The 8,863-nt window shown below is 32.9% G+C and overlaps 1 long non-coding RNA gene across 1 annotated transcript in view; it reads left to right on the forward strand.

The window, feature by feature from the left end:
• The window catches only part of LOC117174455, a 41,794-nt gene that overhangs the window by 31,086 nt on the left and 1,845 nt on the right, over positions 1–8,863 (forward strand). The window lies entirely within an intron of this gene.

Genomic DNA, 8,863 nt, shown 5'->3' on the forward strand with positions numbered 1-8,863 from the left:
AGTGTTCACCGCATGGGCCACCGAGACTCTTCCAGAGTGCGAGGCGGGAATCGAACCCGCAAGCCGAAGGAGTGGGTCCAAAGCCTACGCTTTAGTCCCCACCACCATCGTCCCACTCGACTCTGTATATTAAGGATCCCCAATTCTTTTGTTATGGTACAAAAGTTTGAAGAACTGACGAAATTAATAAAGATAGCATGCTGGTACAGCTAGAGGGCGTTCAAGAGAGCGCGAGGTTTGCATTTTTAAATTTTGAAAATGAGGTTGTTCGGCACAAATGAGAGGGTACTACAGTGTGATTTATTCGGAAGAGGTGCTTCGTAGAATTAAGATAGGAACTTCACTTACAAGTAAGTTCGTTTAATCTTATAATTAAGGAGCACAACTTTGTAACATTTCATTAATTGCTCTTATACATAAGCTGAATATACACGGTGTTTTCACCACCTTTCTTTAAGTCGTGAATAGGCCATAAGTCATGAACCGTCAAAAATGTCAGTTATTTTATCATACAGTAAACATTGATATTGAAATGTGAAAAACAGATTTTTATTGAACCACCGTGATACTTGCTAAGACTTGAAATCATCATAATTACGAAATTTTTTCCCAACTCTTGTCTTATGAATTTCTTTTGCGTCAATTCAATAAATTTACCTTTAGATAAGAGTTTAGTATAAAAAGCCAAGTTTATAGGTTAACATTCATCTGAGTTTGATCTTTCTTACGAAGTAGATATTTAACAACTTATTAAATCATGAACTGTGCGATTTTTTGCCTATTGAGTTTTTGTGCTTTCGAAGTAAGTCATTCAAAAAATTTTCATCAATTATCACATGGAGTATTTATTATTTAAAATAATAATTATTTATTATCACTACGTAACATTTATGGAATACAATAATTCACATAACCGAATCGTTTTCAATTGACAGAACAATTTTTTCAAAATCTCACTTCCTCATTTTGTGTAATCTCGTGATAAATGTGTAATCATTTTTTTCAGATTCAGAAAGAAATTGTAGACACTGCTGCAAGTCTCGTAGCTTATTAAAAATTTTAATTTATAATTCAAGCATTTCCATCACCTCTAAGAATCTCAAAACAGTAGATCATTTTTCACCAAATGACACAACATTAGGGGACATTATCTTAAGAAATATAAAATTCGGTTTTTTGCAAAAAAGGTACTCCAGGTGTCCCTCGTGATTTGATTCTCCCTTACCTATATATGTTGTATTAGTTGAAAAAATAAATTACTCGCATTCTTTTTATCTGCAGAAAAACACTTTAAGGGGGCGAATCAGACCCTGAAAGATACCCCTATCTTTCAGGGTCTGATTCGTCTCCTTAAAGTGTTTTTCCGCAGAGAAAAAAAATGCAAGTAATTTATTTTTATCTGCGGAAAAACACTTTAAGGGAACGAATCAGACCGTGAAAGATAGGGGTCTCAAGTGTCGATTGAATAGTTTTATGTATAAAATATAAACTGATTTCGATCAAATCTACTAGAAAAGTTTTCTCGTGATAAAATGTGAATAACGTCATTTTCTAAAAAAAAATAAAGGGTGTAATCCGCCCCTAAATGCCTTTAAAGTTGTACTAAAAATTGTTTAGTTCACAGAACAAAATTTTTAACATATATTTTTTCCAATCAAAGGAAGGTTTTGTAGTTTTTGTCCACTGGCCGTAGCTTATGTTTATTGTGGCGTTATTAAAACATGTTTCGTCCGTCGACGCCGGACCTCACCAGTTTGTAAGGGTTAAAACCCATCTGATAAAAAACCATTTTATACAATAACAAAAAAACATTAAATATTACTATATTGCTATATAAAATAATTCATACCACAGGAAAAGAGATAGAAGGTAGAATCAAAAGTAGTCATACACATAGATTTTTGGAGCTTTTTAAGATGTTTTGTAATATTTGAAACGCATTAAGTTTTCCATAAGAAGAACGTTATTTGATACACATGGTCGACGGATTGTTTATTTTCATATAATGAAAGTTTGTGGGCCAACACTAATAGACACTTCCGAAACCATGGAGATACTGAGTTTCATTTTCGTATCAAGGTGTTTACATAATTAGGTGTTCAAGTTTGTTATAACAAGGTTCGTATAATAGTACGGTACATTCTGTGTGTGACGTCATACATGTAATTGTTATAAAGACATTATGATTACTACATTTTTTCTTAATTTTCCTTTCTTAATTTGTTAGATTTGTTTAATGTCAGCATTGGTAATTAGTAGATTCAATTAAATAGTCATATTTATGCCTTAGGAATTGAATATCTGTTTTTGTATTCACTGATAAGTTAATCTTTTTAAAATAAAACATCTCTTTGAATATTCTACGTTTATAATATTTTTCTGTGTCTAAAATCTTTACTCCATCAAAATCAAAATGGTGATCTTCTTCATGAGCGTGTTTTACAAGGGAAGAAGATCTTTTGTCATTTTTACAGTCGTATTTGTGTTATTTCATACATTTTTCGGTTGTTCTTTCTGTTTGTCCAATATAAATACCATCGAAACCTCTGCGGTCGATACCGTAAACTATATTAGATTTTTGTCCTTTGTTTAATGGATCTTTGACTGTATTGAAACATTTAAAATTATCTTTGTTTGAAACGAAAACTAACTTGAAGTTAGTATTTTTACAAATTTTAGCTATTGTTTTTTTCATGTATAAGGAATTTTCAATTTAAGGAATAACCATATAAGTTACGTTTTCTTGTTGTATTTGTATATTTAAGTTGTTGTTTAATTTTGTAATATGTTCAAATCTGTTTTTTATAAGCTTGTCTAGTAATTTAGACGGATGACTGTTGTCTAAGAGGGTATTTTTTTACTAAATTTAAATTTGTATCCTAAAATATAGGGTCGGATAGTTTGATTGCTCTGTCAACTAAAGAATTTACTACAATAATTTTGTATTTGAAATCACAATATGAGTTAAAATGAAGGTATCTACCTGATCAGGTTGGTTTTCGGCATCAATCTAAAATCAAATTCCCTTCTATTTTGTTTACAGTGATATCTAGAAAGTTAATTTTATTATTTTCTTCTCTTTCAAAAGTAAATTGAATTCTGTTATTGTATTTGTTAAGTTTATTGTGAAGGTCTATAACTTTGTTACTTGGAACGCATGATAGGATAACGTCCACATATGTATAAAAAAATTTAACTTCATATGGTAGCGATTTAAAAATTTTGTTTTCCATATTTCCATTACTAAATCCGAAACAACTGAAGAAATAGGAAATCCATAGGAACTGCATTGATTTGCCTGTAAAGTTTATTATTGTGTATAAAATATGCATTATTTAAACAGAAATCTAAAAGTTTAATGAAAACATCTTTTTTCAGATTTGTGTGTTCTTTTATTTTATTCCATTTGAGTTTAACGTTAGCTAAAACTAGGTTAATTGGTACACTGGTGAAAAGTTACTTAACGTCGAAAGACACTAACTTATAGTCGTGAGGGACGAAATTTATTTTTTTAATGCTGTCTATAAAATGAAAGCTATTTTTAATGTAATTTTTAGTTTTGCCAAGAACTTTTTTTATTGGTACAATTAAAAAATTGGATAAGTTATATAGTGGTGAGTCTATAAATGATGTGGCCGGTCTTAATGGAGTACCTGTTTTATGCACTTTTGGAAGTCCATAAAAGCGAGGTGCATGTCCTTTGTAATGTTTAAATATTTCCCTGTAATATTTCCCTAAATATTTCGTTTTTCTTCTTTAATAATAATTTTGTTTAACTTTCTAGCTATTTTACCAGTAGGATCTCTTTTCTCCTCTTTATATGTTTTAGTGTTACTCAACATAACCTCACATTTGTTTAAGTAGTCATTTCAAAAAAAATGTTTGTTTTAATTGCTAAATATACAAATTCATTATATTTACCATTATTTACATCTTTACTCAGATATCAAGTTGAAAAATCTGAAAACTTGTATCTAAATTCATCTACTTTATCGTTTTCTATCAAATCTATTTGATCTATCCAACAGAACCTGACCTCACCTAACCTGAATTAACAGAAATTTATTGAACTACACGTAAAGATCTGGAAGCATATTTTCCCAGTATCAAATGTGTGCTACATCGAATGGGTCAACTCGAGCCTAACCTAGAAATAAATCTAACCTAGCCTAACTTAACCTAACCTCACGAAACACAATTAAACTGATTGTGTTGTCCCGTTGTGTTTGCGGTACCGTTTGAATCAACTTGGACTTAACCTGCAAAGAGGTCAAACCTAACCTAACCTAAAAAACCTGACCTAACATAACCTAACCAAACTTAACTTCACGTAACATAATTAAACTCATTGTGTTGTCCCGTTGTATTTGCGATACCGTTTTATTCAGCTTCCGCTTAACCTACATAGAGGTTTAACCTATCCTAACCTAACAAAACCTGACCTAATCTAACCTAGCCGAATGAAATTCAACCACACGTGTAGCTATGTAAGCGTATGGTTCTCAGTCTTAAATGTGTGCTATATTTAATAGGTTAACTCAATCTTAACCTACAAATGAATCTAACTTAACAGAACCTAACGAAATTTTGCTTAACGCAACACAACTTAACTTAAGTGTTCCCGTTGTCACACAATAAAATTCATTTCGTTGTACTATAGGTGGTTAAAAATTTAGACGCACATTACTCATTTAAAGAAACTTAGAACTACAAGTAGAATTGACCCCATTTCAATTAACCTGACAATGCTTGTATCAATTAAAATGTAGAACTATAACTTAAACATGCAAATGAATAAGAGTTTTATTCAAAATTTTTCTCTCTCTGCTTTTCTTAGACTTAAGGGATATATTTATACTATCTTTCGTGTTTACATTTTATCTTTCTTTTTATCCTAATTAAATTGATTTATAGACCTACTTGAGTCTATTTTCTGCCTGCTATAACGTGTCCTTTTTTCTTCGAAGGAACGATGCAAAGGGTTACGCTTACGTTTGAGACCTACATTCGTTTCCCTTTTCAACATCCAGCAAAAATCAACCATCATGACCTCGTCCCATCTACCCTGATATTGTTGTTCCATCACTTTTATGTCTTGATGAAAACGTTCCCCTTGTTCTTCGCTGAAATCACCAACATTTTCTGGAAACTTATCCAGATGGGAATCTAGAAATTGAAGTTTTAAATTCATCAAGCAGCCTAACTTTTTGTAGTTTCTTGTCATTTTCGTAACAATATTCTCGTAGTCTGGACTTTTTTTGTTACCGAGGAAATTTGCGTTTACTGCTTTAAAACTTTCCCAAGCGTCCATTTCAATTTTCGTCATGTGGCTCAAGAAATTAGTATCTCTTGTCAATATTCGAATCTGTGGTCCATCAAAGACTCCTTCTTTCAATTTAGCGTCTGAAACATTAGGGACTTTAAGGGATATATACTTATAGCATTGTCCATCTTTGTCTAACGCCTTGACAAATTGCTTCATGAGCCCAAGCTTTATGTGGAGGGGTCGTAGTAAAATTTTTTCTGGATCAACGAGGCTTTGGTTGATGATATTATGAGAACCAGGTTTGAATGAATCTCTTAAAGGCCAATGTTTTTTGCTCCAATGATTGGCTCGATCATATTTGCCATTTGTGATTCGTGTAATCCACTTTTTCAAGAAGCACTTTTACATTGTTATATTCTTCTTTGAAGACCGTTGAGTGAGCTCAACAGTCTCTTCATCTTTAACGAAAAACTTTCTGAATTCTTTGTCCCTGTCGCGATAGAATGCAACTTTTGTCATTGGCTCTAGAAGATTTCTTCTTTTTAGAAATGAAACGGCAAATTCAGCGTCGTCTTTCGGTAATCCAAGATCTCTAATAAAATCATTCAGTTCTAGTTGCGACACTAATATTGGAACCTTCAATTTCATTTTATGCACGCCATGTTCGTCATCTTTTTCGTCATTTTCATCGGAATCATCAGAACTATTTTCTGTTCGATCACTGGTTTCACTACCGTCTCCATGACGTTGACTTTCAACTTCCATTCTATCATCTTCTAAAGCGCTTAAATCAGTCTGGCGTGCATTTTTATTGATTTCAATTGCTCTTGTGACTGTGCACACATTAATGTACGAAATGTTATTTTTATTTTTGGCGTTGAACCCTTTGACGGAATTCATGCGCAGTAGCAGTTCTTCGCAATAACGGGCTTTTTCCATGTGGTTGGTGTAGAGAACTTGCGGTAGTTTTCGTTGTTTGAATTTTTTAGACGATACTTTTTTTTCTTACAAATACATAAATACCTTTATCCTCTTTTTTGTGCGCAACGCATATTTTCTTTGTTTTTTGCTCCATTTTTTATTTATTTTTCAATTTTATATATAATTAGGAGGAGGGGTTACCCCACATAATTTTTGTATTTGTGCCGGATAAACGCTATTTTACTTCCATCGTTATATAACTATTTTCCCAATTGCTATGTGTATTGAAAGTATATATCATCATACATACAAAATAAAAAGTGTTTAGGGGTAGCTACCCTCAATAATTTTGTTTTAAATTGTTTTTGGCGAAACAAGTCAATTTATTTTTCATTTTCAATGCAAAATATATTTTTTAACATTTTTCTCCTAGGAATTTAGATATTTTCAGCACATTGAACAATATTTAGGGGTGGTTTATCCCCGCGTCATTTTTTCATTCATGTTACAATAGTATTTTCTCAATTCCTATGTGTAAGGAAAGTATATATTATTATAGAACAAAATAAAGTGTTTAGAGGTAGCTACCCGCATTAATTATTTTTTAAAAAAATTTTGTGAAACACTTCAACTTCATTTTTATCTCAAGTGAAAAATATATTTTTATATTTTTTTTTATATTTCCATGTGAATTAAAAAAATTTCAGTACAAGTTTACAAGTAAAACATATTTCAAGGAGAATCAAATTGGCGAGGAACACCTGAAGTACTTTGCGTGTTAGTCCATCCTAATTATATATCACTGTTAAAAATTTCTGTTGGAAACTTCCACTACATGTATTGGAAGTTTGTTTCCGAAACGTAAGGTAACGCTGCAATACACAATGTTGTAGTTTCCAAATTCTGGTATTGGTATGCTACCTTACATGTTTTCGAATTTAATAATACAATTCTAGTAGCTGGATATCTCGACGCCTGTTGAAGAGAAAAATTAGAACAACAAATTTAAATCATTTCTGAAAACACTTGTTCCCGGCAAACAAATTTCTGCCCGCGTGAAAAAAGTTTGTACCAGATCGAGCACCAGGTAGTATAATGCGTAATCTACGAGAAATTAAAAAAATTTAAATTTGGTAAATAATGAAAACAATTCCAAATGGTCAGTCGACCACTTGGTTGCACCAGGTCGCGCCCCAGGTATCTTAGCACGTATTCTACGAGAACTTTTTCAAAATTTAGATTGTTTCAACAGCCAAAATTACTAAAAATTATGTGTCGATGATCCGGGTGCTCCAGGTCGAACACAAGGTAGTTTAAAAGGTTTTCTACCAGAACTTTGAAAAAATTTAAATTTCGTTGATAATGAAAACAATTCTAAATGGTCAGCCGACGACTCGGGTGCACCAGGTCGCGCCCCAGGTATCTTAGCACGTATTCTACGAGAACTTTTTCAAAATTTAGATTGTTTCAACAGCCAAAATTACTAAAAATTGTGTGTCTGCGATCCGGGTGCTCAAGATCGATAGCAACGTAGTTTAAAACGTTTTCTACGGGAACTTGAGAAAATTTTTTAATTTCGTCAATAATGAAAATAAATCCAAATAATGATTCAACGACCTGGGTGCACCTAGTCGCACCTCAAGTATCTTAGTACTATTCCACGAGAACTTTTTCAAAATTTGGATTGTTTCAACAGCTAAAATGACTAAAAATTGTGAGTCGACGATTCAAGTGCACCAGATCGATCACCAGGTAGTATAATACGTATTCTACGAGAACTTTTTTAAAATTGATATTATTTCAACAGCCAAAACATACTAAAAATTAGAGTCGACCTGGGGCGCGACCTGGTGCACCCGGGTCATCGACTAACCATTTGTATTTTTTTTCATCATTCACAGACTTAAAATTTTTTTGAAGTTCTCTTAGAATACGTATGTACTACCTGGTGCTCGATCTGATGTAGCCGGATCGTCGACTCACAATTTTTAGTATATTTGACTGTTGGAACAATCTAAATTCTAAATGAGTTCTCGTAGAATGCGTGCTAAACTATCTGGGGCGCGACCCGATGCACCCGGGTCGTCCACTAACCATTTGGAACTGTTTTCATTATTCCCCAAATTTAAATTCTTTTAAAGTTCTCGTAGAATACGCATTAAACTACCTGGTGCTCAAACCGGTGCACCCGGATCGTCGGATCACAATTTTTAGTAATTTTGTCTGTTTAAACAATCTAAATTTTGAACAAATTCTCGTCGAATACGTATTAAACTACGTGGTGCTCGACTTAGTGGACCCGGATCGTCGACTCATAGTTTTTAGTTATTTTGGCTGTTGAAACAATCTAAATTTTAAAAAAGTTCTCGTAGAATACGTGATATGATACATGGGGCCCGACCTGGTGCACCCGGTATTAAACTAGCTGGTGCTCAACCCGGTGCAACCGGATCGTTGACTCACCATTTTAAATAACTTTGACTGTTGGTAATATCCTGTGTACAATTTTCGTCCTACAAACGCTCTAATACATGTGTTAGAATGCTGGACCATGACTTCACGATTTACAACACTTACAATACATGTATTGCAATTTAGTCATTCCAATACCGTGGTTGCAATTTTACCTTACGCTTGTATTGTAGAATTGTGGTAGATGTGTGGTAGAACTCTAAA

The sequence above is a fragment of the Belonocnema kinseyi genome, chromosome 6 (assembly GCF_010883055.1).
Source record: "Belonocnema kinseyi isolate 2016_QV_RU_SX_M_011 chromosome 6, B_treatae_v1, whole genome shotgun sequence".
Lineage (NCBI taxonomy): Eukaryota > Metazoa > Arthropoda > Insecta > Hymenoptera > Cynipidae > Belonocnema > Belonocnema kinseyi.